We start from the raw sequence: 20,669 nt of genomic DNA on the forward strand, positions 1-20,669 counted from the left end.
ACACATTCTCTCTCTCTTTCTCTTTCTCCCTTTCTCTCTCTACTATTTAAACACATTCTCTCTCTCTCTTTCTCTCCCTTTCTCGCTCTACTATTTAAACACATTCTCTCTCTCTCTCCCTTTCTCTCTCTACTATTTAAACACATTCTCTCTCTCTCTTTCTCTCCCTTTTTCTCTCTACTATTTAAACACACACACTCTCTCTCTTTCTCTCTCTTTCTCCCTTTCTCACTCTACTATTTAAACACATTCTCTCTCTCTCTCCCTTTCTCTCTCTACTATTTAAACACATTCTCTCTCTCTTTCTCTCCCTTTTTCTCTCTACTATTTAAACACACACACTCTCTCTCTTTCTCTCTCTTTCTCTCCCTTTCTCTCTCTACTATTTAAACACATTCTCTCTCTCCCTGTCTCTCTCTCCCTTTCTCTCTCCCTATCTCTCTCTCTCCCTGTCTCTCTCTCTCCCTGTCTCTCTCTACTATTTAAACACATTCTCTCTCTCTCTCTTACTATTTAAAGTATTTAAAAGTCTAAATAGATTTCTGGATTGATTTAGGATAACCTACCTAAGAGTTTTGCAAACTACAGCCCCAATGCTCAAATCTCACTAACCAAATGATTTATATGTAAACTTTTCTTAAAACACAGTCACCTGGCATCCAGTCACATATGATTTGTGGCTGCCTTCCTGCTATAGTGACCACTGAGTAGTCATCATAAGGACTGTGTGGTGGGGGATGGGTGGTGGTACACCTGGTTAAATGCACGTTACAGTGTGCAAGGATGCGGGTTCAAGCCCCCAGTCCCCACCTGCAAGGGGAAAGCTTCATAAGCAGTGAAGCAGGGCTGCAGGTGTCTCTCTGTCTCTCTCTCCCCCTTATTTCTCAGTTTCTGGCTGTCTCTATCTAATAAATAAAGATAGTAAATTTTTTTCTTAAAAAAACAACTATGGTCTGGGGGCTGAGGAGCGGTGTTGCACCCAGTTGAGCAAGCATACTATTAAGCACAAGGGCCATGCAGAGACTTGGGTTCAAGCCTCCTGCCACCTACCTGCAGGGGGACACTTCACAAGTGGTGAAGCAGATCCACAGAATGGAGGACACCCCCACCCCCAACTCTTCACCTGCACTACTCCAGCCTTTAGTTTCATGACTAGTCAACAACTTGTTTAGCTTTATATGTTAACTCTCTTTTCAGCCACTAGGTTCCAGATGCTAACATGGTGCCAAACAGACTTCCTTGGACAGACAACCCCACCAATGTGTCCTGGACCTCCGCTTCCCCAGAGCTCTTCCCCACTAGGGAAAGAGAGAGGCAGACTGGGAGTATGGATCAACCTGTCAACACCCATGTTCAGCTGGGAAGCAATTACAGAAGCCAGACCTTCCACCTTCTGCATCCCACAATGACACTGGGTCCATTCTCCCAGAGAGTTAAAGAATAGGAAAGCTATCAGGGGAGTGGATGGGATATGGAGATGTGGTGGTGGGAACTGTGTGGAGTTGTATCCCTCTATAGTTTTTTTCAGTGTTTCCTTTTTACAAATAAATAAAAATAAACAAATAAATTTTTTTAAAGTGGTGAAGCCAGTCTGCAGATGTCTTTTCTCTCCTTTTCCATCTTCCCTCCAATCTCAGTTTCTCTCTATCCTGTTCAATAACGTGGAAACAAATGGCCTCCAGGAGCAGTGGAGTGGTAGTGCCAGCACCAAGCACCAGTGACAAACCTGTTATCATAGGCAGGCATTTGAAATAAATAAAGCAATGTAATTACAGATCAAATACTGCTAGCCTCACCTCCCCAGAGCCCTAGCCCACTAGGAAAAGAGAGAAACAGCCTGAGGATATGGAGTGACCTGCCAATGCCCATGTCCAGTGGAGAAGCAATTACAAAAGCCAGACCTTCCACCTTCTATACCCCATAAAAAGTTTGGTCCATACTCCCAGAGGGATAAGAGGGAAGCTTCCAATAGAGGGGATGGGATACAGAACTCTGGTGGTAGGAACTGTGTGGAATTATAACCCTCTTATCCCATGATCTTGTCAATCATTGTCAAATCACTAGTACAAAATTTGCTCTTTAAAAAATAAAACCACAATCACTTGGCATTTGTTCACAGATGGACATCATAAAGACTGTGTGGTCTATAAAACCAAAAATGTTTACTTACTTTGCTTTTATCTCTTCCTCTTTTTCTTTCTTCCTATCTTTTTTTTTTTTTTATTTCTGCTAAATCTCTGACTATGGGTCAGAGAGGATGTTGTTTGCTTTGTTTTTTAATTATCTGTTAGAGTCCAAGGCAATCCATATATATATATAGATGGGCAGGCATTTGCTCACAGTATGAAGAAAAGAGTTCAGCAAGGGTGACAGCACAAGACCAGAAGCTTTTGTATTGATAGTTAGAAATCATATCTGGGGCCTGGGTGGTGGCACACCTTGTTAAGCGCACACATTACAGTGTGCAAGGACCTGAGTTCCAGCCCCCAGTCCCCACCTGCTAGGGAAAAGCTTTGCAAGTGGTGAAGCAGGGTTGCAGGTGTCTCTCTGTCTCTCTCCCTCTCGATTTCTGTCCAATAAATAAATCAAGATAATAAAAAAAATTTTAAATAAAAAGAAAGAATTCATATCTGGCTCCAGACTCACCTCCTGCAGAAAGCACAGTTGTGGAAGTGTTAAGAGGCTTAAATCCTAGTGCTGTCTATGGTACACTAAATGCCCGTTAAATAGCTGATCTCTGTGTTTAGGGCCTGGGTGGAGGCACACCCAGTTGAGCACACATGTTCCTATCTGCTAGGGGAAAGCTTCAAGAGTGGTGAAGCAGTGTGCAGATGTCTCTCTCACCCCTCCCTCTCTCCCTTCCTTCCCTATATCTGTCTGATAAATATCTATCAAATAAATAGAATATTAAAGATACATTTCTCTGTCGATGAATATTATTTTTCCCTGATAATTCTTTTAAACTTCAGGAATAAGAAAGAGAAAAAGGAGGAGTAGGTCCAGCCTTACCATTCTAATAAAATGACATGAAACAGGAGGACTGAGCTACCTTGGCTGAACTCATATGAAAATAAGGCCACTGAGCCACTCACGGTTATTGATTTCTATTTTTCAATATGAATAAAATGTCTCTGCTTTCTGACACCATTCAGTACAAACGCTCCTTCCTTCCACCTTCCACTAAATAATCCTACCAAAGCCAAGTCCTATACTGAGCTGCTTACAATATCAGCTGTTGAGATGTCCCAGGGTTCACATGGTATGAATTGCCCCTGACTGCTGAGTAATAAACGCAAGTTGTTACACTGCTGTTGTCTCTGTGGTCTTTGATGGAAGGGTTTCAACAGATGGGATAGTGAGGTGAGAAACTGCTGCTTCTTCTTCTCCTTCTTCTCCTTCTTCTCCTTCTTCTCCTCCTTCTCCTCTCCCTTCTACTTCTCTTTTTTTAATTTCTTTATTAGGGAATTAATGTTTTACATTCAACAGTAAATACAATTCGACAGTAAAATACGTATTTTTACATTCAACAGTAAAATACAAATACATTCGACAGTAAATACAAAGTTTATACATACATAACATTTCTAAGTTTTCCACATAGCAATACAACCCCCACTAGGTCCTCTGTCATCCTTCTTGGACCTGTATTCTCCCCCCCCACCCACCCCAGAGTCTTTTACTTTGGTGCAATACGCCAATTTCAGTTCAGGTTCTACTTGTGGTTTCTCTTCTGATCTTGTTTTTCAACTTCTGCGTGAGGGTGAGATCATCCCATATTTATCCTTCTATTTCTGACTTATTTCACTCAACATGAATTTTTCAAGGTCCATCCAAGATCGGCTGAAAATGGTGAAGTCACCATTTTCTATAGTTGAGTAGTATTCCATTGTGTATATATATATACCACAACTTGCTCAGCCACTCCTCTGTTGTTGGACACCTGGGTTGCTTCCAGGTTTTGGCTATTACAAATTGTGCTGCTAAGAACATATATGTACACAGATCTTTTTGGATGGGTGTGTTGTGTTCCTTAGGATATATCCCCAGGAGAGGAATTGCAGGATCACAGGTAGGCCCATTTCTAGCCTTCTGAGAGTTCTCTAGGCTGTTCTCCACAGAGGTTGAAGCTTTTTAATTTGATGTAGTCCCATAGGTTTATACTTGCCTTAGTCTTCTTTGTAATTGGATTCGTTTCATTGAAGATGTCTTTAAAATGTATGCGGGAAAGAGTTCTGCCAATATTTTCCTCTAAGTATCTGATAGTTTCTGGTCTAACATCCAAGCCCTCAATCCACTTGGAAATTACTTTTGTATTTGGTGAAATATAGTGGTTCAGTTTCATTTTTCTGCATTTTTCAACCCATTTTTTCCATCACCTTTTCTTGAAGATACTCTCCTTCCCCCAGTTAATAGTCTGGGCACTTTTGTCAAAGATTAGATGTCCATAGGTGTGGGGGCTTACTTCTGGGCTCTTAATTCTATTCCACTGGTAAGTGTGTCTACTCATGTTCCAGCACCAAACAGTTTTGATGACAATACCCCTATAATACAATCTGAGATCTGGGAGTGTGATGCCTCCAGTTCTGTTTTTTCTTTTCTGGTTCCAGATAAACATTTGTAGCATTTGCTCTATTCTAAAAATGTGGTTGGGATCCTGATGGAGGTAGCATTAAATTTGTATATGGCTCTGGGTAGTATATTCATTTTGATGATGTTAATTTTTCCAACCCATGAACATGAAATATCTTTCCACATCTTTGTGCCTTTTTCAATTTCCTTGAGTAGTGACTTATAAGTTTCAGTACACAAGTCTTTCACTTCTTTTGTTAGGTTTACTCCTAGATATTTTATTGTTTCTGTTGCTATAGTAAAAGGAATTGATTTCTGGGTTTCAACTTCTTCTAACTTAGTGTTTGCATAGAGGAATGCCACTGACTTTTGAATGTTAATTTTGTAGCCTGACACCTTACTGTATTGCCTGATGATTTCCAAAAACTTCTTGCTGGATTCCTTAGGTTTTCTATGTATACTATCATGTCATCTGCAAATAGGGAGAGTTTGACTTCTTCTCTTCCAATTTCTATGCCTTTAATTCCTTGCTCCTGCCTGATTGCTATGGCAAGAACTTCCAACACTATGTTGAATAGTAATGGTGATAGTGGGCAGCCCTGTCTAGTACCTGATCTGAGGGGAAATGCTTCCAGTTTTTCACCATTGAGTATGATGTTGGCTGTAGGTTTGCTATATATAGACTCCACTATCTTCAGGAGTTTTCCATTTATTCCCATTTTTGTAGTGTTTTGGTCATAAAGGGATGTTGTATTTTGTCAAAGGCTTTCTCTGCATCTATTGATATGACCATGTGGTTTTTGGTCTTGCTTTTGTTGATGTGGTGGATCACGCTGATTGATTTATGTATATTAAATCAACCTTGCATGCCTGTTGATGTGGTGGATCACGCTGATTGATTTATGTATATTAAATCAACCTTGCATGCCTGGGATAAACCCCACTTGGCCATGATGAAAAATCTTTTTAATATACTGTTGTATCCAGTTGGCCAGAATTTCGTTCAGTATTTTAGCATCTACGTTCATCAGAGATATTGGTCTGTAGTTTTCTTTTTGGTTGTGTCCCTGTCTGCTTTTGTTATCAAAGTGATGTTGGATTTATAGACTCAAAGGACAGAATCACCATGTTTATAAAGAAAACTGAACTCATTGAGGAAACTGTGTGCATGTCCTCCTGACAAAGCCCTCTCTGCTGTGGACTGTACAGTGCTGCTCACTAGGCTGGAATGCTCTGAATGTCTTAGAAACACCTCTACTCCTCCTTATAGTCTCAAGCCCTCAGAGAAATTGTTAGTTATGCCCCTGATAGTTCCTCATAAAGTTTAATATTAGAGATAGGGGCTGATATTTTTATAAGTTCCAATCTCAACCTAGCATGATAAATACTATCACCTGAGCCTCTTGCAAATTATCACCTACATTTTCCACAGATATTCCCCTTTGCAAACCAATGTTATGACTAGACTGATCCCTGGGCTTCAGCTTGTGATTGCAAGATGCCACTTGAGCAATAAGTATCAGATAATTTACAAAAAGAAGTAGTATACTGGGGCCAGGTAGTGCTGCGCATAGTACGAAGTGCAAGGACCAGTGCAAGGAATTCAGTTTGAGCCCTCAGCACCCCACCTACAAGGGGAGGGGTCGCTACACAAGCAGTGAAGCCAGTCTGGAGGTGCCTATCCTTCACTCTCCCTCTCTCTATCTTCCCCCTTCTCTCTCAATTTCTCTCTGCCCTAACAAAAAAAAAAAAAATTGGGAAATAAAATGGCCATAGGAGCTGTGGATTTGTAGTGCCAGCACCAAGCCCTAGTAATAACCCTGGAGGCAAAAAACAAAAAAAAGAAAGAAAGAGAAAGGAAAGGAAAGGAAAAAGGAAAGAAAAGAGAAGAAGAGAAATAGTATGAAAGAGGGGGGGAGAGAGAGAGGGAGAGAGAGAGAGAGGGAGAGAGAGAGAGAGAGGGAGAGAGAGAGGGAGAAAGAGAGAATAGACCTGGGGATTCTATTTTTATTGGGGTTGAAGGTGGAAGTCAAAGGACTTTTCTCTCCTCCTCCTTCTCTCCTTCTCTCCTTCTCTTCCTCCTACTCTTTCTCCTTCTTCTCCTTTCCTCCTCCTTCTCCTCCTTCTTCTAGATGTGTTTCATCTTATTTTTTAAAGATTATTTTTTTAATTTGATAAGAGAGAGTTCAGAGTCATGTCCTGACATTTGTAGTGCTAGGATTGAACCCAAGGCCATTGGCAAACTGTCCTGTGGTCTGTCTGCTGAGTCATGTACTATTTGACTTCAGCTACAGTAGGTGCTCACTCTATTTTTTTAATTGGATTGATACAGAGAGAAATTAAGAGCAAAGAAGGTGATAGAGAGAGGGAGAGACAGAGAGACATCTGCAGACCTGTTTCACCACAATTCCCCCTGCAGATGGGGACCAGGGGCTTGAACCTTGGTCCTTGTACATTATAATGTGAGTACTTAACCAGATGCACCACCACCTGACCCCTTCACTCTTTATTAGTAAACTGAAAACAGAAGAGCAAGAACTTCAAGTGTAAAGAGAGAAAAAGAAAACAGCTCAAGCATATCCTAACGATCAGTTATCTAAAAGAACCAGGATCTGAAAACAAAGAGTAAGGCAGCCTGGCTTTTTCTCTAGTTCTGGGACTGGCTAATGTGTTTGTTGGAGAAAGACATCTTTGAAGTGGCTGTAGCTTTGAAGTAGATGCCTCAGTAAATAAAGTTTAAGTGCAGTACTTGAGAGACAGAAAAAAAAAAGTCAATTATAAGGACTTAAATCTGCATATAAGAAAAGAGTAAATCACCTCAAGACATCTCTTCATAATCCTTCTGGGAAATAGGTCAGACACCAGACTCTCATCATGACTGGATAAGTGGGCTTTCTGAGATGATCTGGCTATGTGGTGTTCTTAACAGATGATGCCAGTGAATCTAATAAAGTTTTTACTTTAAGATTACTCTCCAACTGTAGCCGAGAGTGAGATTCCTTCCATATCCAAATTTCCTTCACATAAAAGGTGACAATCTTTGCTGACTTCTCTCCTCTCGAGACTTGTCCTGTACTATTATCCATATCGAGCAAGTCATGCTTGAATTTAGAGGCTCTTAGAAAGGGCTCAGGAGATGAAGGCATAATTTACTCTCCTGGTCTTCAAGAGAATTCAGGTGACCTTGTCTTCATTTGCAGTGAAAAGGAGAAATGGTCTCAGCTCTGACTTGAGACAGAATATTTTTATGTAATCCAACTCGCTGTATTATTCTGGGAAGCAACTAACTTCCCAAATAAAACTTATTACTATTATTATTATTATTGTCTCCAGGGTTATCTGCTCTTGGAGGCTATTTTTTTTCCCTTTTGTTGCTTTAGTTGTTTAACCTTGTTATTATTTTGTTATTGTTGTTGGAGCACTTTTTTTTTCTTTCTGTAAACATTACCAAGAGCAAAGTCTTTGATCTGGCCTGTTTTAGCTCTTTCCCATGAAGAAATTTTGACATTACACTTCCTAGTTCTTTTGGCTAAAATTCGGAGAAATTATAAAATGTGTTTTCCGAACAACTACTAAAGAACAGAAAGTGCTATTGAATACAAAGCACACTAACACTGCGTCAACAGACTTTACACTTACATCCAAAAAGGGATGGTGATACTTACTATTCCTCAGCAGATGGAGGGAGAATAAAGGCAGGAGAGGAGAAGGAAAAAGGATGCCCTCTTGAATAAGTTAAGTCTCAGGCACAGCACCAAGTATATACAAACCTGAGCTGACTTGTCTTTTAGTTGTTATTTTAACTTTACCTTTTATGTTTTCCTAGGGAAGTGAGTAAACCATAAGCCACCTGTTATAGACTCATTTTCTTTTCTTTCAAAATATGACATTATTCCTAGAGAGAGGGAGAAGACATTTTGTGATAGTACATTCTCTGCTCTATATAACTGTGAGGACCTGTCTTGTAAATTTGGTTCAAACTTGGGAATCACTGATTGAGTAGACAGTGAAGCTCAAGCTGGAATTTTTCTTTTCTTTTCTTTTCTATTCTTTTCTTTCTTTCTTTCTTTCTCTCTCTTTTTTTTTTTTTTTTGCCAAAGAGCAAAGTGGTTTCCTAAGTTCTGCTAGATAGGAATGTTTGAATAGTCCAGAAAGACTTACCATTCATGTGCGATACTCCAGCAATGACCAGGTCCTAGCTGGTTTTCAGGCTGGAAGAGCTCAGTTGCTGAGAGTGAGAGTATTCATTAGTGAGGCTTCTCCCTCCAGTCATACCATGTTAGAGAGTAAATTGCTAACATGCTACCATGACTCCACTGTGACTTTTCTGGGCAGATGACCTCACCAATGTGTCCTGGACCCTCGCATCTCCAGAGCTCTGGTCCACTAGGGAAAGATAGAAACAGGCTACGGGTGTGGATCAACCTGCCAACGCCCAGGCTCAGCAGAGAAGCAGCTACAGAAGCCAGAACTCCCACCTTCTGCTCCCCATAAACAACCTTGATCCATACTCCCATCGGGAGAGAAGTGATAGGATGAAGATAAGAGGACTCTGCACTCCAGCTCCATCAGCACCCAGAGAGAGAGGAAAAGGAGAGAGATATATGGAGGTAGCTACGATGTCATGAATGGCTTAGAGGGGAAAGAGAGGACTGAATCAGGAAAAGAAGGGGCAACTATGTATAAATGTGGACAGAGAGTTGTAGAGAAGATGGTTGGCCCATGTCTAAAACTTTAGGGGAACTGTGGTGGATTGCAGTGAGGAGAGTGAAGATTTAGAACTCTGGTGGTAGGAATGGTGTGGATTCAAACCCTTGTTGACATGTAATTCTGTAATATAAAAATATAAAAAATAATAAAATAAGTTTAAAAATTTTTTAAAACTTTGTAAAAGTATTTCTCTTGCCTGTGTAAATTAACATCAACCTGTCAACCTTTCAAAAATTTACTTGCCAGGAACTGCAATCTAGTTGACTAAGTATTTTGAAATGGAAGTTACAGCCACAGTTAAAAAGAGAAGCAACCTCCTCTTCGACTTAGAAATTAGTCCTTTAAGAGCGTGCAACATTCAAACCCTCAGTAATCTTGGCACATAGTTTTAATAATGATATTTTAATCCTTTCTTCCTTTCTCTCTCTTTCTTTTCCCCCTTCTTTCCTTCCTTCCTTTTTCCTTCCTTCCCTCCTTCCTTCCTTTCTCTCTCTTTCTTTCTCTCTTTCTTTCTTTCTTTCTTTTTTTCTTTCTTTCTTTCTTTCTTTCTTTCTTTCTTCCAGTTACCCTTTCACCGACACATGCATCCCAGAATACTAAGATGGAAAAGGCAAAGTTTTCACCATTAAAGAAATGATATTTTTTAAGAACGAGACTCTGCCTAAGTAGAATTTGATTGTCATGAGCAATAAAATACCCATTCACAAGATGAAAGAAAAGCAAATTTGGTGACTCTGACATAGCACATACAGTGAGTTTCATGATACTTTGCAAAATAATATCTAGAAATGTTTGACCAGTGATAAAATCTTATTATTTTGAATCAATATATTTTTGTAGAGGGATTAATGGTTTGCAGCAAATACAGTTATGGGTACACATGTAAACTTTCTCTGTTTTCGTGGTCCAGGAGGTGATGTAGTGGATAAAGCGTTGGAGTCTCAAGTATGAGGTCCTGAGTTCAATCCCCAGCAGTATATGTACTAGAGTGATATCTGGTTCTTTCTCTCTCTCTCTGTCTCTCTCTCTGTCTCTCTCTCTCTGTGTCTCACTCTCTCCTTCTATCTTCTTGAAAAATAAATAAAATCTTTAAGAAAATAAAATTTAAAAAAATTAACTTTCTCAGTTTTCTGCAAAACACTCTCACCCCCCAGCCTAGGTCCTCCTCCACCATCCTGTTCTAGGACCGTCTAATGCTATGACTTAGAAGGGTATCAGTGACTTACATATTTTCTGGTCTTTAAAATATTTTGGGGTGCCTGCTGAAATACCCACTTGAGTAGTGTTCTGCTCTGCCATATGCTCAAGCTGACCCCCACAAAACTGAGGGAAGTTTTCCTAGTGTAATCTCGTATACTCCCTCTGCCTGCCTCTCTGTCTCTATATAAAATAAATAAAATGACATAAAATGTTTTGGCATGTCATTTCCACCATAAAATGCTAATATTTCTTAGTAACTTGGGCACAATAGTTACTCTATAAGTATTTTATAGATTCAGTTAGTTTTTAAATTGGGAAGGTATTTTAGAAATTAGTTAGTCATAGCTGATTTCTGGACCTTAGCCTTACAGAACCTTAAACTACTTTAGAAATCTAATGAAATCCATGGACCTTCATCTCCAATGAATAACACACATATTTAGACAGGTAACTTAGCTCACATGGACAGTACACCTGTTTTGTCATGTATACGACCCTACTTTGAGCCCTTTCCCACCACACCGGAGGAATATTCTGTGCAATGGTATCTTTCCCCTCATCCTCTCTCTGTCTCTTTCTTTTTCTTTCTTTCTTGTTTCTTTCCTTCCTTCCTTTTCTTTCTTTCTTTCTTCCTTTCCTTTCTTCCTTTCTTTATTCTTTTTTCTTTTTTTTTTTTTGCCTCCAGGGTTATCCCTGGGGCTCAGTGACTGCATTAAGAATCCACTACTCCTGAAGGCTATCTTTTTTCCATTGTTGTTGCTGTTATTGTTGTTATTGCTGTTGTAGGACAGACAGAAATTGAGAGAGGAGGGGAAGACAAAGAGGGGAGAGGGGAAGAAACACCTGCAGACCTGCTTCACTGCTTGCGAAGAGACCCCCCTGTAGGTTGGGAGCTGGGGCCTCCAACCTGGATCCTTACACTTTGCAATATATCCGTTTAGCCTGGTGTATTCCCCACCGGCCCACTGTCTCTTTCCATCTGAAAGTTTTATTTAGAGTGGTGAAGACACAGGAAAGAAAAATGAAAGAAAGAAGGAAGGAAGGAAGGGAAGAAAGAAAAAGAAAGAGGAAAGAAGAAGAGAGGAGATGGGAGAGAGGACGTATAAAAGAGAGGAAGGCAAGAAGGAAGGAATGAAGGAACAAAGGGAGAAGGGTAAACACACATGCACTTACATTTTTTTAATCTTTTAAAAAATATATTTATTATTTATTCCCTTTTGTTGCCCTGTTGTTTTATTGTTGTAGTTATTATTGTTGTTGTTATTGATGTCATCATTGTTGGATAGGACAGAGAGAAATGGAGAGAGGAGGGGAAGACAGAGAGGGGAAGAGAAAGACAGACACCTGCAGACCTGCTTCACCACCTGTGAAGCGACTCCCCTGCAGGTGGGGAGCCGGGGCTCGAACTGGAATTCTTCTGCTGCTGCTTGCGCTTTGTGCCACCTGCACTTAACCCGCTGCACTACTGACCTTAAATTTTTGTAGTGTTGACAGATTGTTATATCACCTTATTTATCACTCATGAACTCCCTGGAAAGTCACATGACCTCAGGGTGAACATCTCTGATGCAGCCTATATCTTCCATTTTATTTTTTAAACATCAGTGTAGATTTTATATTATTTATTTATTAGATAGAGACAGAAAGAATCTGAGAAGGGAGAGGTACATAGAGAAAGAGAGAGACATCTGCAGGCCTTCTTCTCCACTTGTGAAGCTTTCCCCCTGCAGGCGGGGACCAGGGACTTGAACCTGGGTCTTTGTGTACTGTGATGTGTGCGCTTAACCACTGCCTAGCCCCCCATCTTCCATTTTAAAATTGTATAAAAAATTTCCTATAGTGTGGAATGGAAAATTATGACTCCGGGGCCAAATTTTATTCACCACTCATTTGTATGATGTGTGAACTAAGAATGGTTTTTAAATTTTACTTACAGTTTGAGCAATTATGTTATTTCCTTTATGTTATCTTTACTTTTTTTTCTTTTAGTCTACAAAAATGTAAAAATTTTGCAAATTTTTAGTCTAGAAATATTTGAATATATTTTCCAAAGTTTTCGATCAATGACTAGAAATCAGAGGACTAGAGTCATACCATTTGATCTGTCTGTTGGTCTTCCTAGTACATTTCTTATTAGTCAACTAAAAGATCAGCTAAGTTATTATTATGGTCATTTTAAATCTAATTTATTATTATGGTCATTTTAAATCTAATTTTAAAATCAGGGGCTTGGGAGTCAGGCAGTAGCACATCGGGTTAAGCGCATGTGGCACAAAGCACAAGGACCGGCAGAAGGATCCCAGTTCGAGCCCCCGGCTCCCCACCTGCAGGGGAGTCGCTTCACAGGCGGTGAAGCAGGTCTGCAGGTGTCTGTCTTTCTCTCCCCCTCTCTGTCTTCCCCTCCTCTCTCCATTTCTCTCTGTCCTATCCAACAACGATGACATCAGTAACAACAACAATAATAACTACAACAACAATAAAAAGACAACAAGGGCAACAAAAGGGAAAATAAATAAAAGTAAATAAATAAAAATCAGGGGGTATCTAGAACACTTAGCACATTCTCGGATAAAAAATTGGATAGGAAGTTGAAACTCGGGCAAAATCCTTAACTATGCATCCAACATTCTACTCCCAATTTGCTGAAGACCTCTCAGACCCAGTTGTTCATTACTAACTTGCTTTTTGTTTTACATTATCTTATAGTCCACAATACTTGTTATAAGCAGGAGATAATAGTATAGAAGGAACTTACTTCGTGTAAAATTATAGTGTTCTTAACTTTTAGTTAAGAGTTTTCTTTTTCCTCTGTCAACACTTAAAACTTCTCTGCTGCAGATAGAGAAGACAGAGAAAAACCACACCGCCAAAGTTCCCTCCAGTGTGGTGGCAGCCAGATCATATCCATGGCAATAATAGTATATTATTACAGCTATCCAGGTGAACTATTTTGTCAGTCTAGTTATATGATTGTAAAAATTACTTGCAAATCCTTCTAATAACATAGTACTATAAAAGTAGGATGAAAGAAATGACAATAATCATTACTATATTATTTTTAACTTTTTAAAAAGAAATCTCACAGTACCTAATGGCTATTTGATAGAGCAAAGAAAAATGGAGAGGGAAAGGAGGAAGTATAGAGAGGGAGAGAAAGAGAGGCATCTGCAGCACTGCTTCACCCCTGGCGAGGCTTCCACCCTGCAGATGGAAACCTGGATTTGAACCTAGGTCCTTTGTACACCACAAAATATGCATTCAATTCAGTGTACCACTGGCTGGCTCCCTAATTAATAAATTTGTATGTGTCATTGCATGGCCAACAAGATACCTATCATATAAAATGTACATGTATATTATTGTCTAAAATGAGCAAATTAGAGTTGCTTGAGTCACCTGAATGGTTCAAATACTAACACAGGATCACCAGCATTAGACTTTAAAGTTAATTTTCTGAATAGCAAATTAATAAATAAAATATTGGTTAAAAGATAACCATTCAGATAAACTGTCAATATAATGCCAGACTCTCTAGAGATCCCTTATGTTTTTAGCCAGAATCTTTCATTGTATTTTTATTTTAACAGACACCAAGACCATTTTCGCCTGCAGTCCACCACAAGTTTTCACCTTCAGGGTGCTGTGCCCGACATATGAATGGAGCAAATCTTTACAGAAAGGAGGAGCTGTGGTCAGAGTAAGTCTGCTTCTGTACAATATAACTGTTTAAAGATATTAAACTACACTGACATGACATGTGCACCTTCTTCAGGACTCACAGGCTGTCCCACGTCACCCACACACCTCGAGCTTTCTGCACTTACCTTGAAAAGCCAGACTTTTCCATCAGAGGGACAAAGATGGGTCACCTCTTTGACTTCCCAGTAGAATCCTTTTCTATGTTTAAGGCTGCTCGAGTATTTCCATGATCTCTGTGTGTGCACAAAGCCTGGCTGACTCACCAAGCAAAGGAAGCTCACCCCTGGAAGTTCCTCAGAGTGTCAACAGAAACCACAAAACCTCAAAACCATTTCAAACACCAGCATTGAAAAACGTTAAAAGATGAACACTGCAAGTTGCAAAATAGCAAGGAAGTCAACTGGTCAATAAATACTTATTGAACTTAAATGCCTGCTATTGGAGTCCATTTAAGAACATGTATTGAATATATATAATGGGAAGAAGCCAGGTGGTGGCACACCTGGTCGAGCACACGTGTTCAATACCCAAGGGCCCAGGTTCAAGCCCCCTGTCCCTACCTGCAAGGGGAAAGCTTCTCAAGTGGTGAAGTAGGGCTGCAGGTGTCTCTCTGTCTCTCTCCCTCTCTATCTCCTTCTTTCTCTCAATTTCTGGCTGTCTCTATCCAATAAATAAATAAAGATAACAATAATAATAATAAAACAATGGGGAAATGAGTGCACTGGGAGAACAAAGCAATATCCAAACTAAAAGGAGAGATAAAGTGTGTTATGTTTAGGGTAAAATAACTGTACATGGTATTTTATCTCAGTAAAAAAAAAAATACCAAGTTGCTTTGTACTACATTAAAGACTTAGAACTGCAACTTGTACCAGGTGTCTTGGTGTATAAATAGTGGATTCAATTAAGATTAAGAGAGAGGATAGGGCAGCATGGCCACCACCAACTCTCTGGGCTCTGTGGTTCTTCAAGAATGAGCGCAGCTGGACCTGGAGGGAGAACCTGCAGACGGTCACCAGGTTTGACACGGTGGAGGATTTCCGGGCATTGTATAACAACATCAAGCTGCCCAGCAAGCTCTCCCCAGGCTGCGACTATGCTCTGTTCCAGGATGGCATCGAACCCATGTGAGAAGACAGCAGCAATAAGCAGGATGGCCATGGTTGGTGAGCCTGGCCAAGCAGCTGCGCCACTTGGATCTGGACCACCTGTGGTTGGACACGATGTTTTGTCTGATCAGAGAGAGCTTCGGGGAGTAAGGCCCAGACGTGTGCGGGGCTGTTGTCAACATCTGCACCAAGGGAGACAAGATTGTGCTGTGGACACTGGAAGCTGACAGCCAGTCCAGCGTGATGCACATCGGGCGAGTCTACAAAGAACACTTGGGTCTCTCCATGAAGGCCACCACTGGGTACCAGGCCCACGCAGACACAGCCAGCAAGAGCAACCCGCTGGCTAGGAACAAGTTTGCGGTCTAAGAGGCCTGGAGGTGTGTGTGTGTGTGTGTGTGTGTGTGTGTGTGTGTGTGTCTGTGTGTGTGTGTGTGTGTGTGTGTGTGTCCATGTGTGTAATAGGGGCCTGGGGTTCACCCCCCAATCCTTCCTAGTAGGACCCGTGGGCCAGCACGTAGCCTGGTTCTTGCTTGTCTTGGAATGAATAAAAGCCCTCTATGGTGAAAAAATATATTTAAAAAAGAGGATATTTAAAACCAGAATCTATACTAGAGTGACAAGAGAGGTGAAGCTACTTGTTTACAGGTCATTTTATTTTAGATTTGACTCTACCTTCAATAGTTATGTGTGCATATATATGGACGGTAATATATATGTACATGTATAAGACCACACAGATGCCCTGAAATTATAAAAAGAAAAAGCAATTTCCTCAAGCAACTCTAATTTACTCATTTTAGACAATAATATATATGTACATTCTATATGATAGGTATCTTGTAGGCCATGCAATGACATATACAAATTTATTAATTAGGGAGCCAGCCAGTGGTACACCGAACTGAATGCATATTTTATGGTGTACAAAGGACCTGGGTTCAAATCCAGGTTTCCATCTGCAGGGTGGAAGCCTCGCCAGGGGTGAAGCAGTGCTGCAGATGCCTCTCTTTCTCTCCCTCTCTATACTTCCTCCCTTCCCTCTCCATTTTTCTTTGCTCTATCAAATAAAAGGTGAAGTGGAGGAGAAAAGAATGTCTACTATGAGGGAGTATATTATTTGTGCAGATGCCAAGTCCCAGCAATTACACTGCTGGCAATAAAGAAAAGAACAAGGAAATTTATGTTTATATATATTGAATTTAATATCTGCTAAATATGTTCCATTGCTAAAACTCTATTTTGATATTTATGCATTAAAATATGGAGATAACAAATTGATACTGCCCCTGAGTTCTCTGTGCTCTAAAAAGTAAGACTATGATTTTGGAAGTTTTTGATAATTTCTGATCTAGTGACGATGGAACACTGTATTCTAGGCAAAGTTTTGCAGTTTTTGCTCTCTTCCTGTTGATTCTTTTTCATCACAAGCATAGTGTTATAAGGATATCTGGCTTTTTTTTTTCTAGCTTCAGGGAAAGAACCCTTGGTCTGAAATCTTAAGAGTTGTGAACTTTCTGCTATAGGAACAAAACTATATGCTTCATATCAACTCACTCTAGAAAGATTTCAAATTTCAGCCATTTAAAGAACAACTAAAAATAATTAAATAAACTATAAAACCTATTGGCTTAAAGACAAAAAAGGTTCCCAGACGATGTGAACCTGTACAAAAAAAAAAAAAAATGCCAGAAAGGAAGTGTAAAAAGCAAACCTGATTTTCTACTCTGGTTTGTACTCACGATGTGGCTGATTTGCAACTGGCCACTGAAAAGCGGAAACAAGTGGCTGAGAAGCTCAGAAGTGAAGCACGTCTGTTTTATGGGGATAAGTGCAGGGGTCAGGAAGGAATTGGTACCCTTGTACTCACCTTAAACTTCTCAGTTGGGCTTCTTAAGGGTTATTCCTAGAAGACACAAGCTAGAAACACTGGACAAGGGTGAAGCCCAATTTCAAATAGGTAATTAGAGTGAAGCTGATAGAGTAGGGGGTTTTGACAACAAAACAACCTCCTGTTACCTGTTGTTTTAATACTGTCTAACTCAACAAATCACTTCACAGGAACATTAAGTACACTGTTCACATTTTAATCAATACTATCAAACACCTCAAAATATAAAATTGAGTAACCCAGGTCATGAAAACCAACAGAAAATAGAAACAAACACCCAAGAAATGCACCCCCCAAAAATCATTAATTGTTAGAAGAAATGCAGAAAATTTCAGGTTTTGTACTGGACTCTATGTTCTTAAAGCTAAACGGACATTTTAGAAGTGAAGAATAAAATATTTAGATGGGTTAATAGAAAATACCAGAGTGAAAAATAAAAGGGAAAGAAGATTAAAATTACATAAAAGACATTGAATATAAGTGATATAGGAGGAAGGTCTAGCTCCATGTTTGTTACCCATCAATAAAAGGAACTGTACAGAAATATTTCACAGAACTTGAAAGTGAAAGTTGTAAAATTACATATTTTCAGGGCTGGGTGGTGGTGCACCTGGTCAAGCACACGTATCACTATATGCAAGGGCCCAGGTTCGAGTCCCCTCTCCCCACTCACAGGGGAGAGTCTTGCTTCATGAGTGTGAAGCAGGTCTGTAGGTATCTGTCTTTTCTATCTTCCCCCTTCTCAATTTCTCTCTGTCCTGTCAGGAAAAAAAGAGATAGAAAAAAATGGAAAAATGGCCACCAGGAACAGTGCATTTCCTGGTGGGAAAAATTAAATTAAATTAAATTAAATTAAATATTTTAAGAGGCATATACTCAAGAAGTACTAAGAACCCCCTAACAGGATGGAAACAAAGCAAATCCATTTAAAAATCAAAAAGTTTTCAAATTCAACTTTAGTTTTTTGGGGAACACTCTCAAATGAGCAGCAATAAAGGTAAAGAAGGAAACAAAAGATGTCCCCATAGGAATGACATAGCGTGACACCTTCAAAATATGAAAGAAGTAACTGCCAACATGGAATTCAGATTGATTTTTCTTGAAGTTAAAATAACATATAACTCTCTCTCTCTCCCTCCCTCTTTTTCTCTCTCTCCTATTATCTTCTCCCTTCTCAATTTCTTTCTGTCCTGTCAAATAAAATAAATACTAAACAAAAAAGTGGAAAAAATGGCTGTCAGGAATGTTAAATCACTTTATACAGGCAGTGAACCCCAGTAATAACCCTTGTGGCAATAAAACAAAATAAAATGACTAATATGGATAAAAATATAGGCAGGATCAAAGTATTTGATAGAGTAGTATAAAACATGAAAGCTAAATCACTTCAATTGAAATGCCCAAGTAACCTTGCATTTTCTAGTAAAAGTACTAGCTGATTTTAGACATTAATTTATTAAGAATAGTCATAATTTCTGGGGTGGCAATGGACATAATAATGTAATTGCACATATTTACATGAATTGTGTAAATTGCATTTGTAGTCAAAATTAATGAAGAAATTAATGCTGTATACAGAAATATGAATGACTTTCACAAATATTTTATTGATTAAAAAGGAGCCAGAATTTAGTCACTATCAGGCCACCCTATCAGCTGGGGCCATATTTGGGGAGACCTGCGATTCCCAAACAGACTTGATTGGCCTAGACCACAAATAAATCCCTCTTTCCATTGTTACTGGTCATCACTATCAGGAACAACACAACAGACCCCTTTGTGGGCCCCCTTGTACCTTGCCCTCAACTTGTATCAACAGTGGTAGAGAATGTTCCATCCTCCGAAGGGAGGATGAACAACATACTCTATGCTACACCTGAGGAAGATGGGTCCTGATAATGGGGCAGCTTGGAATGTTCCTACTCATGACCACAGAATGTGAGCTCAGATCTACAGGGATGCAGAGGTCACATAGGCTCCTAAACTGAATATGGGACCCAGATCAGATCAAATCGATGGGGTTTACAGTCAACAATATGTTATACACCTTTCCCATATTTGGGAGCTACTCTCTTCCCAGTTTCAGCTTTCTGGCCCTTTTTTCCCCCAAGACATCATCTCCCCAGACAATAACTTGGATCCACCTGTAATCAGATATCAGGCTCAGGGAAAAAAAAATAAACCTAGTATAACCACAGGTCCTTTGGGGGAAAAAAAAAAAGGAGCCAGAAGCAAAGTTATTGTCTGTTAATCAAAAGATGATAAAAACTAAACTATACTGCTATAAGTCAGGTATGGAACTAACAGGAATGAGTCAAGAGAGAGAGAAGGAATAACTGGAAAGGGCAGAAGGGAGTATATCAACTTTGTCTTGACCTGAGTACTCAGATGTGAAGGCTTTATGGTAATCCATTTGGTTGCACCATTGAAGTTTATGCATTTTCTATATGTGTATTATACTGGTAGAATAAAGGTGTGTCTGTATCTTTTTTTAATGATTCATCCTGGAAATTTAGTGCTTTGATTGATTAATAATGATTGTTTTCACAGTTCTAATATTTTCAAATAGTGGTTTCAAATGTTCAAATAGCCAACATTCCTTTTAATCCCTTAAGGCTGCAGAAAGAATACCCTTTTCATATTGGCCTTCTACTGCTTAGTTTTTTTCTTTTTTTAAATAATATATATATTTTTTAAAAGTTTTTTTTCCATATAACAATACAACCCCCACTAGGTCCTCTGAATCCTTCTTGGTTGTATTGTTATATGGGAAACTGGGGGATGTTATGCATGTACAAACTACTGTACTTACTGTTGAATGTAAAACATTAATTCCCCAATAAAAAATTTAAAAAGGTGTTTTTTTTTGTTTTACCTTTATTCATTTATTAGATAGAGAAAGTCAGAAATCAAGAGTGAAGGGGGAGACAGAGAGGGAGACATAGAAACAGCTGCAGCCCTGCTTCACCACTTGCAAACTTTTACCCCTGCAGGTGCCGACTGGGGTGGGAGGGCTCAAACCCTGATCCTTGCACATTATAACATGTGCACTCAGCCAGGTGTGCCACCACCCAGCTCCTGTGCTACTGCTCGGCTTCTTGGGTATGATGCTAGTTTAGCCTCTTCTCTCTGAAATAAATTTAGCTATTGCTTCCTCCCCACTGAAATAAGTGCCGGAACAATTAGCTCCAGAGCCAAACTGAAGGCTCCTTTGGAACTCATCTACATATGACATTTTTAAGCTTCCCCTTCTTACCTATCAAATCAATATGCAAAGTAAACTCTGATTGATATTTCTGCAGATATTCAAAATAAACTTAAACACATAAAAGTAATCATTTCCATTATTGGAATCCTATCACAATAGGAAAATGGAGATGGTACTATATTTTTTTTTGCTTAAGAGGTGGGAGGAACCCTGAGCTTTCTGGATCTGAGGCTCCTTCAAATTTCCTGATTTCTTTTTCTTTTTTTAAAAATATTTTTAGGGA

The 20,669-nt window shown here is 39.5% G+C and overlaps 1 protein-coding gene and 1 pseudogene across 7 annotated transcripts in view; one reads left to right on the top strand and one right to left on the bottom strand.

The window, feature by feature from the left end:
- Positions 1-20,669, bottom strand: part of LOC103124766 (probable G-protein coupled receptor 141) — a 76,139-nt gene that overhangs the window by 27,934 nt on the left and 27,536 nt on the right. Inside the window, exons 1-2 of one of the 7 annotated variants that reach the window (XM_060195854.1) lie at positions 14,304-14,437; positions 8,731-8,797 (exon numbers count right to left, since the gene is read on the bottom strand). The exons of 1 other annotated variant lie outside the window; for it this stretch is intronic. The gene's annotated coding sequence lies outside the window, so the exon portion shown is untranslated. Of the gene's footprint in view, positions 1-8,726; positions 9,015-14,303; positions 14,438-20,669 lie in introns of those variants that run through there. 5 more of the 7 variants (XM_060195855.1, XM_060195858.1, XM_060195857.1 and 2 more) reach the window with 5 other exon arrangements.
- LOC103124757 (eukaryotic translation initiation factor 4E type 1B-like) lies at positions 9,558-15,656 on the top strand (annotated as a pseudogene).

This window comes from Erinaceus europaeus, chromosome 8 (genome assembly GCF_950295315.1).
Source record: "Erinaceus europaeus chromosome 8, mEriEur2.1, whole genome shotgun sequence".
Classification (NCBI taxonomy): domain Eukaryota; kingdom Metazoa; phylum Chordata; class Mammalia; order Eulipotyphla; family Erinaceidae; genus Erinaceus; species Erinaceus europaeus.